Here is a 19,676-nt window from a genome sequence, read left to right on the forward strand (position 1 = left end):
AAAGAGGAATAAAGAAGAAAAATATTTTGGAAATCTTGTTTCAAAACATAACCCCCTTCGTGGACGAAATTCTCACACATCATTAAAAGAAAGCCATCAATGAAATCTCAGATTTTTCTTAAAAGAATTTAATCCATACAAATATCTTTGTAAACATACCTGGTTTATAAGATAGCGGAACCCATCCAGGCAAAAAGATTTAACGCATAATTTATTAGAATAGAAATTCATAGAACTAACCTCGTTGACCCTTGCTGGTATGACCATCTTTAAGGCAGCTGCCGTCCCACAGATAGGCTTCATATTTCCCTGTCCGTCTATGCCTGAATTGGGTCCCACACAGTACTTCAAATTAACATTTTATTTTATATATATCTATCTATCTCTCTCCATATATAAAAGTAAATGTGAACAAACCTAGTAACTCTATGGTAGACTGAACTACTTCCACCAAACGAAGCCCTGGACGTGTTTTTGGGATCCATCAAGTACTCCCTATTGGATTCTGCAAATGTAGGCCATAGACAGGAGTTTAGTTTTAGAATCCATATTCCAGAATAAACAGATACCGAGATCCAACCTAAAATTACAAGTCCTTAAAATAACCAATATAAAAAAATTAAAACAATATCAAGTATATCTTGCATTTCCATTGTTATTATTATTATCATTAGAGGATGCCAAATCGGAATGTAAGATCATGAAGAAACCGAATGGTGAAGTACCAACAATCTCAAAAAGACTATCGCTTAGCCATCATGAAATGAATTTTTTTACAACCAACTTTATTTTATGGCAAGTTTACGGGATCTTGAACTATGGTGGTCCCTAATAGAAGATATATTTCATCTTTTAAGGCAGATTAGATGATCTCTTGTTTTGACAGGGACTTGAATCTTCTTAAAGTGGAACAACAAGGACAACACAGTGAAATAAGAACCGTTCAAGGAGTTCCACAAAAGATGGAACACCCAAATCAGACAAGCAAAGCAACAGGAGCCAACTCCAAAAGAAAGAACAAACAAAAGATTCGATCAAATCTAGAATAAAACTGTGTGTTTTACAAGGAAAAAGTGATAAAATTATGCAAATCAGTAGTCAATGGAACCTCGTATCCTCCGTGTAATATTAAGAGCAGTCTTCCAAAAGAGTCCTCAGAATCTTCAGTATGATAACGTTACAATCAAAATCAATACCTTCTTCAAGCATATATTGGAGGGGTATAATGCTTTCTTATAAGTATGTATTACAAGGTTGCACATATATAGAGATACAATCTCTAAAATGCCATGAGAATCACAGCTACCACAAAATGATTTAATAGTAAATATTATATCTCTTCAAACAAGTTGATATTTTTACAAATAAGATAATAATGAAAATTAGATTTAACATCATTTAAAATAATAATCATATAATTCTTTATATTGAATAAAATCTCAATAATAATATTAAAATAATGAAATGGATGATACATGAAAATTAATGAACTAAAAAATTAATGAGTTTTTACCTTGCAAAGTGAAAATATTAAAGGATATTTGATTATAAACTCCACATAAGATCTTGCATAATCAACCTTTTTAAAATGTGTATTCAATATTTTCCTATATACTTAAAGAAGGATTTACTATTATTCAACTAATAACTATCCTAATACAATGGTTTACATTACATGAGATTATAAAAGAATCAAGATATATGTACATAAAGATTGTTATGATGTCAACAAAACATATTTTTTATATTAAAAATAGGTAGATCAAATACAAAAACATCCAACGATAGTATCAAAAAAGAGGCCCAGCCTCACCAAGAATTCAGAGTATCATGTAAACAGACTAAAGAAGAAGCTAAAGGACATCTAGTGTAAGACATCATAATGGGTATCAACCCAAGCAGTCCAACCAAGAGGACCCTCCATCCAAACTATGATCTTACGCTCCCGGATTTGCGTAAGCATGAATATCTCATTTTTCCTTGAATTAATATTCTTTCTTGGTTTAGCCTTTTGCAAGTTCGTTCAAACATTTGAAGGTCATCGAAGTTCCTCCTCCACTCGTGACCATGCTTCAGCTCATAGATGAAAACAGTGACATGCCCATCTTTCAAGAATCTCCTCAGCTTGTCTTTCTCCATCATCATTGTTGTGTGGACCTACAAAAAGATTTTTAAAAAAGTGAGTTTTTGAAAAAACTCAGTAAGAACTCTAGTGTTGCTTTGATACCTTTCCTCGTTCCTGCACTTCCAAATCTGCCAGAGGATGTTAGAAGACAACATATTCCAAAATGAATTAGCATCCTTTTTAAGCCCATCAATATGACCAGTAACAATTTCCAGAATGTTCACATTTAAAGGATAAAAAATACCAAACATATTCCATATTTCTTTAGCAAAGATGCAATCAAAGAGGATATGTCTACCCGTTTTCGGAAGCCTGCCGAGATTGCAAATGTCAGTAGTGTGACCATCTTGTCTAATAGGGAGTCTGTCAAGTAGAATCAGCCACCTAAAACATATGATTTTAGGCTCAATAGGGCCTTTCTAGAGAATATCAAAATACTTTTTCCAAGACACAGCATCAAGAGAAGAGTACCAAACAATATTGATATGATTAATAATATTTTCATTATGATCAATGATTCTATAGATATTCTTGGCTTTGAGATTAACCATGATGACCCCATCTAGCCATTTGCACTTTAAGTATCTATGAGATCCACATGACAATCGGAGGGCAGGTCCTTAGTGGCCCTGACAATCATATTATAAGTCTTCTTTTTGGAGTCCGGAATATTGAATCTGTTCTTGAGCTCATCCCAATTGATGAGTTTATCATTTTCAAAAAGATCAGCAAGCTGGGAGATCCCCAGTTTAGCCCACAACCTAGTAGAGCATGCTTGGGAAAGGACCAGGGGTTTACCAGCCCGGTGCAAGTTCCACCAAATGGATCTTTCACCATATAGATGCTTAGCATCATGGAAATCCTTATTGGTGATAAAATTCTTGACATGGTCCCAGGCTCTGCAGATGGATCTGAAAACAGCAGAGCCTCGGACATTGACCGGGAAGTTGCCAACAATTAAGTCACAAAATGGGAGATTCCTCCAAGATCTAGCTTTTTTAGGAAAGCCTCTTACAATATTATGCCTAACCAGCACCTTCCATGGATCGTTCCCATCCATAGAATGAAAGATCCATTTGGTGGATAAAGCAATACCTTAAATTTTAAGGTCTTTAAGCCCCATCCCCCCAAGGAGTTTGTCAGTATGACACCAATCCCATTTGACCGCATGCCTTTTTCTATTGCCTTTACCATTAGACCAGAGGAAGCTCCTAATGGCCTTTTGAATTTCCAAAATTTGGTAGTTACTTAACATCCAAGCAGAGGAGTAGTATATGCTATATGAAGACAACATTTTTTAACAAACCTGAATTCTGCCAGCAAGAGATAAAGATCTGTTATGCCACTTATTCAACTTCTTATCAATTTTTTCCTTAATCCAAGATCACATGTCTTTGAGGGAAGGCTCAGCAGAAAAGGGGATGCCTAAATACTTAACAATCTTATGAGGTCTGCCCCATTGGAAGTTATACTGATTGAACCAAATAGGAGGTTGCTCTTCCCACCCCAGGTAGATGGATTTGGATTGGGAAATAAGAGCACCAGAGATAGAGCAGAACAAAGTAAGTTTGGTTTGCTAGGCTGCAAAGTTATTGTTGGTAGCACAAACAAACTTAGGAAGGATATGAGCAAGTCTGAGGGCCAGGATCTTGGCCAAAATTTTATAGGAGACATTGAGGAGGGTGATAGGCCTCCAATTTTTTATAAGAGCTTTGTCCCCATCTTTGGGAAGAAGTTTAATGATGCCACTGTTAATCTCAGGGCCAAGGGAACCATTAGCTATGGCCTCCACATAAATGTCATGTAAATCCTTACAAATCCAACTGATATTGGCCTTATAAAATTCAACAGGGAGCCCATCAGGGCCGGGGGCCTTATCATTATTGAGAGAGTTGATAGCTTTTCCAACCTCATCCAAAGAGATGTCCTTAGATAAGATAGTAATATCATCATTATCTAGCATATTGGGGATAAGAGGTTTACACTTATTCCTAAGAACAATAGCCTCCATAGAGTCTTCAGAGGTGAAGAGATTCCTGTAGTAATCGGAAAAGGCTTGGTTAATGATAACAGGATCCGAGATATCCTGGTTGTCAATAAGGAGTTTGTCAATAGACTCCTTGCTTTGTTTTTGTTTTAAAAGGTTAAAAAAGAATTTGGAACCACGGTCTCCATTCTGGATCCAATGAGTGCGAGATCTGAGTTTAGCACCACAGATTCTAAATTGTTGATGCTTCCTCAGAGCATCCTTAGCAGATATCACCTGGGAGACAAGGTCAATATTAGAGGAATCATTTTGGACATTGCTCTCAACCTCTTGGAGATCAGAGGAAAGACGTTTTTCAATGAATCTATAATCCTTAGCATTCTTTTGACCAATAGTTTTGAGGAGACATTGCCAAGCTGGGAGATTGACCTTCCATCTGTCAGTCATGGAGAAGTTAGGGAAATTGACCTTATTGATATTGCAAGTAATCTGGATAGTAGCAAGGATATCTTCATCAAGAAGGAGACTGGTATTCAAAATGAACTTGGGATTAGTCGTCCTAGGGTGAACAGGGGCGAAATTGAGGCTGACATGGGTAAAAATGGGATGATGATCAGAGAGAGTGGTGGTCGTAACAAGGACAATGTTATTCTTGTTGTCAGGAAGGAAGGAGAAAACATTCTTGTTGCCATAGAAATGGTCAAGTCTGGAATAGATTCGAGAGTGGCCCTGTTGGAAGTTGCACCAAGTGTGCCAAATCCCGGGGTTAGAGGCCTTATTGCCAGCTAAAGGGTCAAATAGAGTCTTAGAATTAATTAACTTGTTCCAATGAATCTTTTCATTATCTTTCCAAACGAAGGGATTACCTCTAGATTTATCTTGCTGGGACTCAACCATATTAAAATCTCTGCCAACCAGCCAGGGGATATCAGGGAGGGTAGTCATCCATTTCCAAAGATTAGCCCTCTCCTTAGAGTCATTGGGGGCATAGACAGAGAAAATGCCAAAGATATTATTACTATGATTAATGATAATCCAGATAGCTCTCTAGCAGGGAGAGGTGCCATTGGCAGTAATATAGTTCCCCCATTTGGGGCTGGTGAGGAGAGCAATTCCACCTCTGCCTCTATTGTGATTAGTGCAAAACTTGATCGCATTATTCCATATAAAGTTAAGGTTGGTTTCAAGCATGAAACCGATGGCTTTATCTTCTTGCAACATAAGAAAATCCATAGAATTAAAAGAACTAAGAAAACGCTTAATAACAAATTTCCTATCCGGGGATTCTAGACCCCTCACTTTCCAAGATAAAAAATTCATGAGGAAACATTAGAGGGAGTAGGGCACAGAACACCAACTTCATCAGCTGAGGGTAAAGACTTAGTAGAGCTATCCCCCGTTTTCTTACCAAAGGTTTTATTCTTAGATCCTGGAGGTCTTCCCCTACGTTTCGAAGCAAGGGTATCAGATTTAGGATTATCTTCATTTTCGGATTGGGAATCTACTTCCATCGAAGGCATACCGGGGAGATTTTTAATAGCAGGGATGATTTCAATAGAACAATCATCACTTAGTTCCTTAAAAACTTTTTGCGGGAACTTCTGAGATGCTCCTAGAGAGATATTTAGGTCGGAATTGTTGGAACAAATAGTAGGGGAGCAAGGAGGGTTGTCACTGCTAAATTCAACCACAGGAGGGATAACAAGAGGAGTTTGGGGAAGGATATTTCCCGAGGAGGTAGGATTCAAAGTTTTAGGATGATTAATGTTATTACCCTTGTGCCTTCTTTTTTTGTTGACAGTTTGGAAGCCATCGTCAGTGTTTGCCTCATCAATAGCCATGTCTGAAAAAGGGAAAGAGATTTGAGCAGTATGGGAAATAGGAGAGGCTGAGTCAAAAGTAGGAGGAGGTTTGGAGGCAGTTTCCTCTTGAGTGTTTTTGTTAACCGAAGGAGGCAGATTAGGGTTAGCGGGTTGAGGGAATTTAGTAGGGTTCTGATTCTTTTTAATAATGGGGCAATCCTTTCTAAGGTGGCCCTCTTTCCAACATAAGAAACAAGCATTTAGACCTCCCAATATTTCAATAGGGCACACAAAAGTTTCTTCCATGATGTTAACAAAGATGTCAGCAGGGATTTCCTTCCCTGGTTGCAATGAAATAAGGACTCTGGCATCCATATGCGGTACCAGCCTAATAGTATCATCCATTTAGATGGTTTTGCCCAATGATTTAAGCAATTGAGGCAAGAATCGCCATAAAAAGGGGGGGACATTTTTAACCATTATCCATCTAGGGGCCGAAAGGGCAAGAACTTCTTCGTGCACAGCCTCAGGAGTCCAAGCCAAAGCACAGAAAGAAGTGGATCCAACGGTCCAATATTGCTTTTTAAGGACTTCAACTTGGGATTCATGATTAACAAAGAATATCACAAATAAACCCTTCTGGATCTACCGACAAAAAGAAATGTGAAAGCCCATTTTGAGATTCCAAAAATTATGAAACCAATGGTCAAGAAATTTTCGAGGAGGACACTTATCAAGTTCAACAACAGAAAAGAAAATCACAGTATTCTTTAACCTATTCTTCTCCTTAATAAATCTCAGCAAGCATTTCAAGATTAGGAGCGATGGAGAAAGGGGCCAAAGGAGTCGTAGAGCACTTACCGGGAATGGTGACATCGCGGGCACTGGCACCTGCAAGGCTAAACTTGGCTTTCTCATTGACAACACCAATTGTATTGGTCACTGCTTCAGAAAACGTTTTTGGTTTACAGGTAGGGTTAGGGGTATTAACAGAGACGCCATTAATGCTGGCGTCCTTTGGCATAGTGGGAGAGGAGTTAGGGGGTACGGGCTCTGCCAAACGACAGAGCGAGGGAGATTGAGAACCAAGTAAATCAACCATATTAATGGAAGGGTTGGAGAGGACTACACCTGGACTGACATTGCGATCGGGGACCTCCAGCTGTCTCCCGTCGCTCCGTTCAAACCTATCGGAGATCACCACCTTAAAGAAGCCTACGCTTTATTCCAAATTCGTAGAGTTCGCCGAAATTCACAGAGTTCAAATTCAAAAATAAAATTTTCAACAAAACATATTAGAATAATATTAAATAAATATATCTATTGTTTTAATATGGTAATTGATTTTTATTTTAGTCTTTATTTTAAATTATAATTTTTCTTATACATTTAGATTAGAATATTTTGATCATTTTGATTTAAAAAATATTGATTAAAAATATTAATAGTGTCATAGTGGCTAGTACTTGTCATTTTTAGTATCGTAATTTATTTATTAAATAGTTTTTACCATAATTAATAACTAGTCTCAATTATAACCTTATTTTAATTAAAATATTATTATTATAATTAATAATAAATTAACTAGGATTATAATTGTCATTTAATTTATATTAAATTAAAGTTATAATTTTATCATTTTGATTATAATGTTGTTAAATAATTATTTAGTTGAAATATTTAAATAATTGTAGATTAGAAAAAAGATAATTAAGGGTTATTGTTTCTCTTTATGGATTTGATTGTGTTTGTATTTTTCAATGAGTCTAGAAAGAACAACAACAAGCATAATGGATTGTGGACAAGTGATCACTTCAATAATTAAGGGGTTATAGTATTATTGATTAAAAAATTTATAATTATATTATTATTTCAGTTTTAAATTAATTATCAAGAAGTTAAGTTATATTTTATATATGTTCTAATCCAAGAAATAAGTAATTATAAATCTTACTCATAATTAATTTTTTTTTTTTTTTATATTAGAAATCGAGAGTTCAAAATATAGATAGAGAGTTTATACAGAACTAGGGAGCAGGGAGCAGGGCCTCAACCGCCAATCAGAGGAATATATATAGCTATCTAACTATCCAAAAAGAGGGGGCATAGCAGAATAAATCAGAATTGGAGGATCTCATCCTGATCCTCCAGCCATGTGGTCCAACCTTGTTCGCCTTCCATCCAGACCACCTTCTTTCTAGCAAGGATCTAGGAGCAAATCTCAATCCTATTGAAGGGACGAGGCCTGCTGTCCTATAGATCCTTTATCAGCTTCCGCACTGCCTTATCGAAGGAGGTCTGGTTCTCTGCGATCCTAGCCCATTTGTACTCGTCTTGCATCTCATAAACAAACATGGTTGCCCTGCCATCTTTTAGGAACCGCAGTAGCTTATTTCTCTGGAGGTTCATCACAAAACAGACCTGCACAACAATTTTGTAATGTGTGAGTTTTTTAAAAAACTCAATACGTTCCCTTGTAATACCTTGGAACTTCTCCTCATTTCTGAGTTTCCAAATAAACCAAAGAATATACGAAGATAAGATTTGCCAAACAAGATTAGTATCCTTTCTCAGTCCATGAATAAAACCAGTAACTATATCAAGAGGAAACACAAATTCTGCAATAGAAATTCCAAACAGAAGCCAAATATCTCTAGCAAAGGGGCAATCAAAGAAGATGTGGCACGCAGTCTTAGGTTTTCTGCAGATAGAGCACTACTCATATTCAGCCAATATCCTAATAGGTAATCTATCCAACATAAGTTGCCATCTGAAGCACTGAATCTTAGGAGGAATGGGGGATCACCAAAGTTTCACAAAAGATTGTTGCCAAGTGTGGGGGGTAAGATTAACATACCATAGTTTGTTGACATGCTCAATCATCGATGGATCACTGTTTAATAGGGCGTAGATAGATTTGGCTTTGATTTCAGGGAGGGTAGAGCCATCTTTCCATAGGAATGAAAGGTACCTCTAGGCGTCTACATGGCTTTTATTTGTGTTACCTAGTCTCAGTGAAATTTAAATTAATTTCATCTATTCATATTGATGTTGAAGATAAGATTCTAAGTTTATCTAAGAAAAATATTAAATCCTAACCGTGTTACTCCACGGTAGGCTGATCTTCCCCTAGAAAATCCAGTGCTGATCCTGCAAAATTGACTCATGGTAAGGGTCAGGAAAATAATGAAATAATTTATACCAATATCATGAACGCGAGAAAATTTAGTACCCAAGAAAACAATTATGATACTAACATCTTTCTCAAGATCTACTGCTCTAAACATATCTGTCTAACACAAAACGCACAAATTGAAATCATTGTGATAGGTCCCTATGAAGCTGTTTGTGACCCATTAAAGATTTTGTTGCAAATTGAAATAATCTTTAGCAACCAGAAAAACAGTTTACATTACTCACTGAGACTTTTTTCCAGATCTACTGCTCTATACATCTCCATAACCCCTATCAATACACAGATGGGAGGAAACCTAATTACCTCCTTATAAATTGAATATATCCCTGCTCTGACATGTTCTTCATCTGTTCCAACTCTCTCTCATAGTTTTCTATCTGCATTTGATAGAGAAGGTCAAAATATATAAAGTAAAAAGAGTATTTTAAGGGACTCAAGAATTGACAACACACAAAGGCATTTTAGTAACAACGCCGAATAGTCAAATGTTTTCACTAATGTAAACACGGAGAATGTTATACAATGGCATGCTGACCATTTTATGAGAGAAACTAGAATAATCAGCAAAGGCATTTTCTCAGATAAAGTAGAATATCAGCAAATATAACATAGTATTGGAAATTAGAATGATCACCAAAAGCATTTTCTCAGAGAAAGTAGAATATCAGCAAAAGAATAGATTTGAAACTTCTAGAAAACTATACCGGAAAGTTGGTTAAAGCTGATTGACCCCAATACTTGAGAGCTGCCAGATCATAAGCTCTGGCTGCTTTCTCCTCCTCATCAAATCTGCCTGCATTTCATGAATCGACAGTTAAATTACAGATCTGCAACTGCACAGAGACTATGAATTCACAGCATTTAATGCATGTATAACGAGCCAATTAAAAGTATATGCTTACCAAGATAGACTGGAGAATCCAATCATTATTCAGAATTGATGAAGCATAATAAGACAGTTAAAAGCATTCCAATTAGTATCCAAATAAGAATTAGCCTAGTTAAATATAGGAAGGAACTTGTTTTTAATGTTCATAAAGAGGAATAAAGAAGAAAAATATTTTGGAAATCTTGTTTCAAAACATAACCCCCTTCGTGGACGAAATTCTCACACATCATTAAAAGAAAGCCATCAATGAAATCTCAGATTTTTCTTAAAAGAATTTAATCCATACAAATATCTTTGTAAACATACCTGGTTTATAAGATAGCGGAACCCATCCAGGCAAAAAGATTTAACGCATAATTTATTAGAATAGAAATTCATAGAACTAACCTCGTTGACCCTTGCTGGTATGACCATCTTTAAGGCAGCTGCCGTCCCACAGATAGGCTTCATATTTCCCTGTCCGTCTATGCCTGAATTGGGTCCCACATAGTACTTCAAATTAACATTTTATTTTATATATATCTATCTATCTCTCTCCATATATAAAAGTAAATGTGAACAAACCTAGTAACTCTATGGTAGACTGAACTACTTCCACCAAACGAAGCCCTGGACGTGTTTTTGGGATCCATCAAGTACTCCCTATTGGATTCTGCAAATGTAGGCCATAGACAGGAGTTTAGTTTTAGAATCCATATTCCAGAATAAACAGATACCGAGATCCAACCTAAAATTACAAGTCCTTAAAATAACCAATATAAAAAAATTAAAACAATATCAAGTATATCTTGCATTTCCATTGTTATTATTATTATCATTAGAGGATGCCAAATCGGAATGTAAGATCATGAAGAAACCGAATGGTGAAGTACCAACAATCTCAAAAAGACTATCGCTTAGCCATCATGAAATGAATTTTTTTACAACCAACTTTATTTTATGGCAAGTTTACGGGATCTTGAACTATGGTGGTCCCTAATAGAAGATATATTTCATCTTTTAAGGCAGATTAGATGATCTCTTGTTTTGACAGGGACTTGAATCTTCTTAAAGTGGAACAACAAGGACAACACAGTGAAATAAGAACCGTTCAAGGAGTTCCACAAAAGATGGAACACCCAAATCAGACAAGCAAAGCAACAGGAGCCAACTCCAAAAGAAAGAACAAACAAAAGATTCGATCAAATCTAGAATAAAACTGTGTGTTTTACAAGGAAAAAGTGATAAAATTATGCAAATCAGTAGTCAATGGAACCTCGTATCCTCCGTGTAATATTAAGAGCAGTCTTCCAAAAGAGTCCTCAGAATCTTCAGTATGATAACGTTACAATCAAAATCAATACCTTCTTCAAGCATATATTGGAGGGGTATAATGCTTTCTTATAAGTATGTATTACAAGGTTGCACATATATAGAGATACAATCTCTAAAATGCCATGAGAATCACAGCTACCACAAAATGATTTAATAGTAAATATTATATCTCTTCAAACAAGTTGATATTTTTACAAATAAGATAATAATGAAAATTAGATTTAACATCATTTAAAATAATAATCATATAATTCTTTATATTGAATAAAATCTCAATAATAATATTAAAATAATGAAATGGATGATACATGAAAATTAATGAACTAAAAAATTAATGAGTTTTTACCTTGCAAAGTGAAAATATTAAAGGATATTTGATTATAAACTCCACATAAGATCTTGCATAATCAACCTTTTTAAAATGTGTATTCAATATTTTCCTATATACTTAAAGAAGGATTTACTATTATTCAACTAATAACTATCCTAATACAATGGTTTACATTACATGAGATTATAAAAGAATCAAGATATATGTACATAAAGATTGTTATGATGTCAACAAAACATATTTTTTATATTAAAAATAGGTAGATCAAATACAAAAACATCCAACGATAGTATCAAAAAAGAGGCCCAGCCTCACCAAGAATTCAGAGTATCATGTAAACAGACTAAAGAAGAAGCTAAAGGACATCTAGTGTAAGACATCATAATGGGTATCAACCCAAGCAGTCCAACCAAGAGGACCCTCCATCCAAACTATGATCTTACGCTCCCGGATTTGCGTAAGCATGAATATCTCATTTTTCCTTGAATTAATATTCTTTCTTGGTTTAGCCTTTTGCAAGTTCGTTCAAACTTTTGAAGGTCATCGAAGTTCCTCCTCCACTCGTGACCATGCTTCAGCTCATAGATGAAAACAGTGACATGCCCATCTTTCAAGAATCTCCTCAGCTTGTCTTTCTCCATCATCATTGTTGTGTGGACCTACAAAAAGATTTTTAAAAAAGTGAGTTTTTGAAAAAACTCAGTAAGAACTCTAGTGTTGCTTTGATACCTTTCCTCGTTCCTGCACTTCCAAATCTGCCAGAGGATGTTAGAAGACAACATATTCCAAAATGAATTAGCATCCTTTTTAAGCCCATCAATATGACCAGTAACAATTTCCAGAATGTTCACATTTAAAGGATAAAAAATACCAAACATATTCCATATTTCTTTAGCAAAGATGCAATCAAAGAGGATATGTCTACCCGTTTTCGGAAGCCTGCCGAGATTGCAAATGTCAGTAGTGTGACCATCTTGTCTAATAGGGAGTCTGTCAAGTAGAATCAGCCACCTAAAACATATGATTTTAGGCTCAATAGGGCCTTTCTAGAGAATATCAAAATACTTTTTCCAAGACACAGCATCAAGAGAAGAGTACCAAACAATATTGATATGATTAATAATATTTTCATTATGATCAATGATTCTATAGATATTCTTGGCTTTGAGATTAACCATGATGACCCCATCTAGCCATTTGCACTTTAAGTATCTATGAGATCCACATGACAATCGGAGGGCAGGTCCTTAGTGGCCCTGACAATCATATTATAAGTCTTCTTTTTGGAGTCCGGAATATTGAATCTGTTCTTGAGCTCATCCCAATTGATGAGTTTATCATTTTCAAAAAGATCAGCAAGCTGGGAGATCCCCAGTTTAGCCCACAACCTAGTAGAGCATGCTTGGGAAAGGACCAGGGGTTTACCAGCCCGGTGCAAGTTCCACCAAATGGATCTTTCACCATATAGATGCTTAGCATCATGGAAATCCTTATTGGTGATAAAATTCTTGACATGGTCCCAGGCTCTGCAGATGGATCTGAAAACAGCAGAGCCTCGGACATTGACCGGGAAGTTGCCAACAATTAAGTCACAACATGGGAGATTCCTCCAAGATCTAGCTTTTTTAGGAAAGCCTCTTACAATATTATGCCTAACCAGCACCTTCCATGGATCGTTCCCATCCATAGAATGAAAGATCCATTTGGTGGATAAAGCAATACCTTAAATTTTAAGGTCTTTAAGCCCCATCCCCCCAAGGAGTTTGTCAGTATGACACCAATCCCATTTGACCGCATGCCTTTTTCTATTGCCTTTACCATTAGACCAGAGGAAGCTCCTAATGGCCTTTTGAATTTCCAAAATTTGGTAGTTACTTAACATCCAAGCAGAGGAGTAGTATATGCTATATGAAGACAACATTTTTTAACAAACCTGAATTCTGCCAGCAAGAGATAAAGATCTGTTATGCCACTTATTCAACTTCTTATCAATTTTTTCCTTAATCCAAGATCACATGTCTTTGAGGGAAGGCTCAGCAGAAAAGGGGATGCCTAAATACTTAACAATCTTATGAGGTCTGCCCCATTGGAAGTTATACTGATTGAACCAAATAGGAGGTTGCTCTTCCCACCCCAGGTAGATGGATTTGGATTGGGAAATAAGAGCACCAGAGATAGAGCAGAACAAAGTAAGTTTGGTTTGCTAGGCTGCAAAGTTATTGTTGGTAGCACAAACAAACTTAGGAAGGATATGAGCAAGTCTGAGGGCCAGGATCTTGGCCAAAATTTTATAGGAGACATTGAGGAGGGTGATAGGCCTCCAATTTTTTATAAGAGCTTTGTCCCCATCTTTGGGAAGAAGTTTAATGATGCCACTGTTAATCTCAGGGCCAAGGGAACCATTAGCTATGGCCTCCACATAAATGTCATGTAAATCCTTACAAATCCAACTGATATTGGCCTTATAAAATTCAACAGGGAGCCCATCAGGGCCGGGGGCCTTATCATTATTGAGAGAGTTGATAGCTTTTCCAACCTCATCCAAAGAGATGTCCTTAGATAAGATAGTAATATCATCATTATCTAGCATATTGGGGATAAGAGGTTTACACTTATTCCTAAGAACAATAGCCTCCATAGAGTCTTCAGAGGTGAAGAGATTCCTGTAGTAATCGGAAAAGGCTTGGTTAATGATAACAGGATCCGAGATATCCTGGTTGTCAATAAGGAGTTTGTCAATAGACTCCTTGCTTTGTTTTTGTTTTAAAAGGTTAAAAAAGAATTTGGAACCACGGTCTCCATTCTGGATCCAATGAGTGCGAGATCTGAGTTTAGCACCACAGATTCTAAATTGTTGATGCTTCCTCAGAGCATCCTTAGCAGATATCACCTGGGAGACAAGGTCAATATTAGAGGAATCATTTTGGACATTGCTCTCAACCTCTTGGAGATCAGAGGAAAGACGTTTTTCAATGAATCTATAATCCTTAGCATTCTTTTGACCAATAGTTTTGAGGAGACATTGCCAAGCTGGGAGATTGACCTTCCATCTGTCAGTCATGGAGAAGTTAGGGAAATTGACCTTATTGATATTGCAAGTAATCTGGATAGTAGCAAGGATATCTTCATCAAGAAGGAGACTGGTATTCAAAATGAACTTGGGATTAGTCGTCCTAGGGTGAACAGGGGCGAAATTGAGGCTGACATGGGTAAAAATGGGATGATGATCAGAGAGAGTGGTGGTCGTAACAAGGACAATGTTATTCTTGTTGTCAGGAAGGAAGGAGAAAACATTCTTGTTGCCATAGAAATGGTCAAGTCTGGAATAGATTCGAGAGTGGCCCTGTTGGAAGTTGCACCAAGTGTGCCAAATCCCGGGGTTAGAGGCCTTATTGCCAGCTAAAGGGTCAAATAGAGTCTTAGAATTAATTAACTTGTTCCAATGAATCTTTTCATTATCTTTCCAAACGAAGGGATTACCTCTAGATTTATCTTGCTGGGACTCAACCATATTAAAATCTCTGCCAACCAGCCAGGGGATATCAGGGAGGGTAGTCATCCATTTCCAAAGATTAGCCCTCTCCTTAGAGTCATTGGGGGCATAGACAGAGAAAATGCCAAAGATATTATTACTATGATTAATGATAATCCAGATAGCTCTCTAGCAGGGAGAGGTGCCATTGGCAGTAATATAGTTCCCCCATTTGGGGCTGGTGAGGAGAGCAATTCCACCTCTGCCTCTATTGTGATTAGTGCAAAACTTGATCGCATTATTCCATATAAAGTTAAGGTTGGTTTCAAGCATGAAACCGATGGCTTTATCTTCTTGCAACATAAGAAAATCCATAGAATTAAAAGAACTAAGAAAACGCTTAATAACAAATTTCCTATCCGGGGATTCTAGACCCCTCACTTTCCAAGATAAAAAATTCATGAGGAAACATTAGAGGGAGTAGGGCACAGAACACCAACTTCATCAGCTGAGGGTAAAGACTTAGTAGAGCTATCCCCCGTTTTCTTACCAAAGGTTTTATTCTTAGATCCTGGAGGTCTTCCCCTACGTTTCGAAGCAAGGGTATCAGATTTAGGATTATCTTCATTTTCGGATTGGGAATCTACTTCCATCGAAGGCATACCGGGGAGATTTTTAATAGCAGGGATGATTTCAATAGAACAATCATCACTTAGTTCCTTAAAAACTTTTTGCGGGAACTTCTGAGATGCTCCTAGAGAGATATTTAGGTCGGAATTGTTGGAACAAATAGTAGGGGAGCAAGGAGGGTTGTCACTGCTAAATTCAACCACAGGAGGGATAACAAGAGGAGTTTGGGGAAGGATATTTCCCGAGGAGGTAGGATTCAAAGTTTTAGGATGATTAATGTTATTACCCTTGTGCCTTCTTTTTTTGTTGACAGTTTGGAAGCCATCGTCAGTGTTTGCCTCATCAATAGCCATGTCTGAAAAAGGGAAAGAGATTTGAGCAGTATGGGAAATAGGAGAGGCTGAGTCAAAAGTAGGAGGAGGTTTGGAGGCAGTTTCCTCTTGAGTGTTTTTGTTAACCGAAGGAGGCAGATTAGGGTTAGCGGGTTGAGGGAATTTAGTAGGGTTCTGATTCTTTTTAATAATGGGGCAATCCTTTCTAAGGTGGCCCTCTTTCCAACATAAGAAACAAGCATTTAGACCTCCCAATATTTCAATAGGGCACACAAAAGTTTCTTCCATGATGTTAACAAAGATGTCAGCAGGGATTTCATTCCCTGGTTGCAATGAAATAAGGACTCTGGCATCCATATGCGGTACCAGCCTAATAGTATCATCCATTTAGATGGTTTTGCCCAATGATTTAAGCAATTGAGGCAAGAATCGCCATAAAAAGGGGGGGACATTTTTAACCATTATCCATCTAGGGGCCGAAAGGGCAAGAACTTCTTCGTGCACAGCCTCAGGAGTCCAAGCCAAAGCACAGAAAGAAGTGGATCCAACGGTCCAATATTGCTTTTTAAGGACTTCAACTTGGGATTCATGATTAACAAAGAATATCACAAATAAACCCTTCTGGATCTACCGACAAAAAGAAATGTGAAAGCCCATTTTGAGATTCCAAAAATTATGAAACCAATGGTCAAGAAATTTTCGAGGAGGACACTTATCAAGTTCAACAACAGAAAAGAAAATCACAGTATTCTTTAACCTATTCTTCTCCTTAATAAATCTCAGCAAGCATTTCAAGATTAGGAGCGATGGAGAAAGGGGCCAAAGGAGTCGTAGAGCACTTACCGGGAATGGTGACATCGCGGGCACTGGCACCTGCAAGGCTAAACTTGGCTTTCTCATTGACAACACCAATTGTATTGGTCACTGCTTCAGAAAACGTTTTTGGTTTACAGGTAGGGTTAGGGGTATTAACAGAGACGCCATTAATGCTGGCGTCCTTTGGCATAGTGGGAGAGGAGTTAGGGGGTACGGGCTCTGCCAAACGACAGAGCGAGGGAGATTGAGAACCAAGTAAATCAACCATATTAATGGAAGGGTTGGAGAGGACTACACCTGGACTGACATTGCGATCGGGGACCTCCAGCTGTCTCCCGTCGCTCCGTTCAAACCTATCGGAGATCACCACCTTAAAGAAGCCTACGCTTTATTCCAAATTCGTAGAGTTCGCCGAAATTCACAGAGTTCAAATTCAAAAATAAAATTTTCAACAAAACATATTAGAATAATATTAAATAAATATATCTATTGTTTTAATATGGTAATTGATTTTTATTTTAGTCTTTATTTTAAATTATAATTTTTCTTATACATTTAGATTAGAATATTTTGATCATTTTGATTTAAAAAATATTGATTAAAAATATTAATAGTGTCATAGTGGCTAGTACTTGTCATTTTTAGTATCGTAATTTATTTATTAAATAGTTTTTACCATAATTAATAACTAGTCTCAATTATAACCTTATTTTAATTAAAATATTATTATTATAATTAATAATAAATTAACTAGGATTATAATTGTCATTTAATTTATATTAAATTAAAGTTATAATTTTATCATTTTGATTATAATGTTGTTAAATAATTATTTAGTTGAAATATTTAAATAATTGTAGATTAGAAAAAAGATAATTAAGGGTTATTGTTTCTCTTTATGGATTTGATTGTGTTTGTATTTTTCAATGAGTCTAGAAAGAACAACAACAAGCATAATGGATTGTGGACAAGTGATCACTTCAATAATTAAGGGGTTATAGTATTATTGATTAAAAAATTTATAATTATATTATTATTTCAGTTTTAAATTAATTATCAAGAAGTTAAGTTATATTTTATATATGTTCTAATCCAAGAAATAAGTAATTATAAATCTTACTCATAATTAATTTTTTTTTTTTTTTATATTAGAAATCGAGAGTTCAAAATATAGATAGAGAGTTTATACAGAACTAGGGAGCAGGGAGCAGGGCCTCAACCGCCAATCAGAGGAATATATATAGCTATCTAACTATCCAAAAAGAGGGGGCATAGCAGAATAAATCAGAATTGGAGGATCTCATCCTGATCCTCCAGCCATGTGGTCCAACCTTGTTCGCCTTCCATCCAGACCACCTTCTTTCTAGCAAGGATCTAGGAGCAAATCTCAATCCTATTGAAGGGACGAGGCCTGCTGTCCTATAGATCCTTTATCAGCTTCCGCACTGCCTTATCGAAGGAGGTCTGGTTCTCTGCGATCCTAGCCCATTTGTACTCGTCTTGCATCTCATAAACAAACATGGTTGCCCTGCCATCTTTTAGGAACCGCAGTAGCTTATTTCTCTGGAGGTTCATCACAAAACAGACCTGCACAACAATTTTGTAATGTGTGAGTTTTTTAAAAAACTCAATACGTTCCCTTGTAATACCTTGGAACTTCTCCTCATTTCTGAGTTTCCAAATAAACCAAAGAATATACGAAGATAAGATTTGCCAAACAAGATTAGTATCCTTTCTCAGTCCATGAATAAAACCAGTAACTATATCAAGAGGAAACACAAATTCTGCAATAGAAATTCCAAACAGAAGCCAAATATCTCTAGCAAAGGGGCAATCAAAGAAGATGTGGCACGCAGTCTTAGGTTTTCTGCAGATAGAGCACTACTCATATTCAGCCAATATCCTAATAGGTAATCTATCCAACATAAGTTGCCATCTGAAGCACTGAATCTTAGGAGGAATGGGGGATCACCAAAGTTTCACAAAAGATTGTTGCCAAGTGTGGGGGGTAAGATTAACATACCATAGTTTGTTGACATGCTCAATCATCGATGGATCACTGTTTAATAGGGCGTAGATAGATTTGGCTTTGATTTCAGGGAGGGTAGAGCCATCTTTCCATAGGAATGAAAGGTACCTCTAGGCGTCTACATGGCTTTTATTTGTGTTACCTAGTCTCAGTGAAATTTAAATTAATTTCATCTATTCATATTGATGTTGAAGATAAGATTCTAAGTTTATCTAAGAAAAATATTAAATCCTAACCGTGTTACTCCACGGTAGGCTGATCTTCCCCTAGAAAATCCAGTGCTGATCCTGCAAAATTGACTCATGGTAAGGGTCAGGAAAATAATGAAATAATTTATACCAATATCATGAACGCGAGAAAATTTAGTACCCAAGAAAACAATTATGATACTAACATCTTTCTCAAGATCTACTGCTCTAAACATATCTGTCTAACACAAAACGCACAAATTGAAATCATTGTGATAGGTCCCTATGAAGCTGTTTGTGACCCATTAAAGATTTTGTTGCAAATTGAAATAATCTTTAGCAACCAGAAAAACAGTTTACATTACTCACTGAGACTTTTTTCCAGATCTACTGCTCTATACATCTCCATAACCCCTATCAATACACAGATGGGAGGAAACCTAATTACCTCCTTATAAATTGAATATATCCCTGCTCTGACATGTTCTTCATCTGTTCCAACTCTCTCTCATAGTTTTCTATCTGCATTTGATAGAGAAGGTCAAAATATATAAAGTAAAAAGAG

The sequence above is a fragment of the Cryptomeria japonica genome, chromosome 8 (genome assembly GCF_030272615.1).
Source record: "Cryptomeria japonica chromosome 8, Sugi_1.0, whole genome shotgun sequence".
Taxonomy (NCBI): domain Eukaryota; kingdom Viridiplantae; phylum Streptophyta; class Pinopsida; order Cupressales; family Cupressaceae; genus Cryptomeria; species Cryptomeria japonica.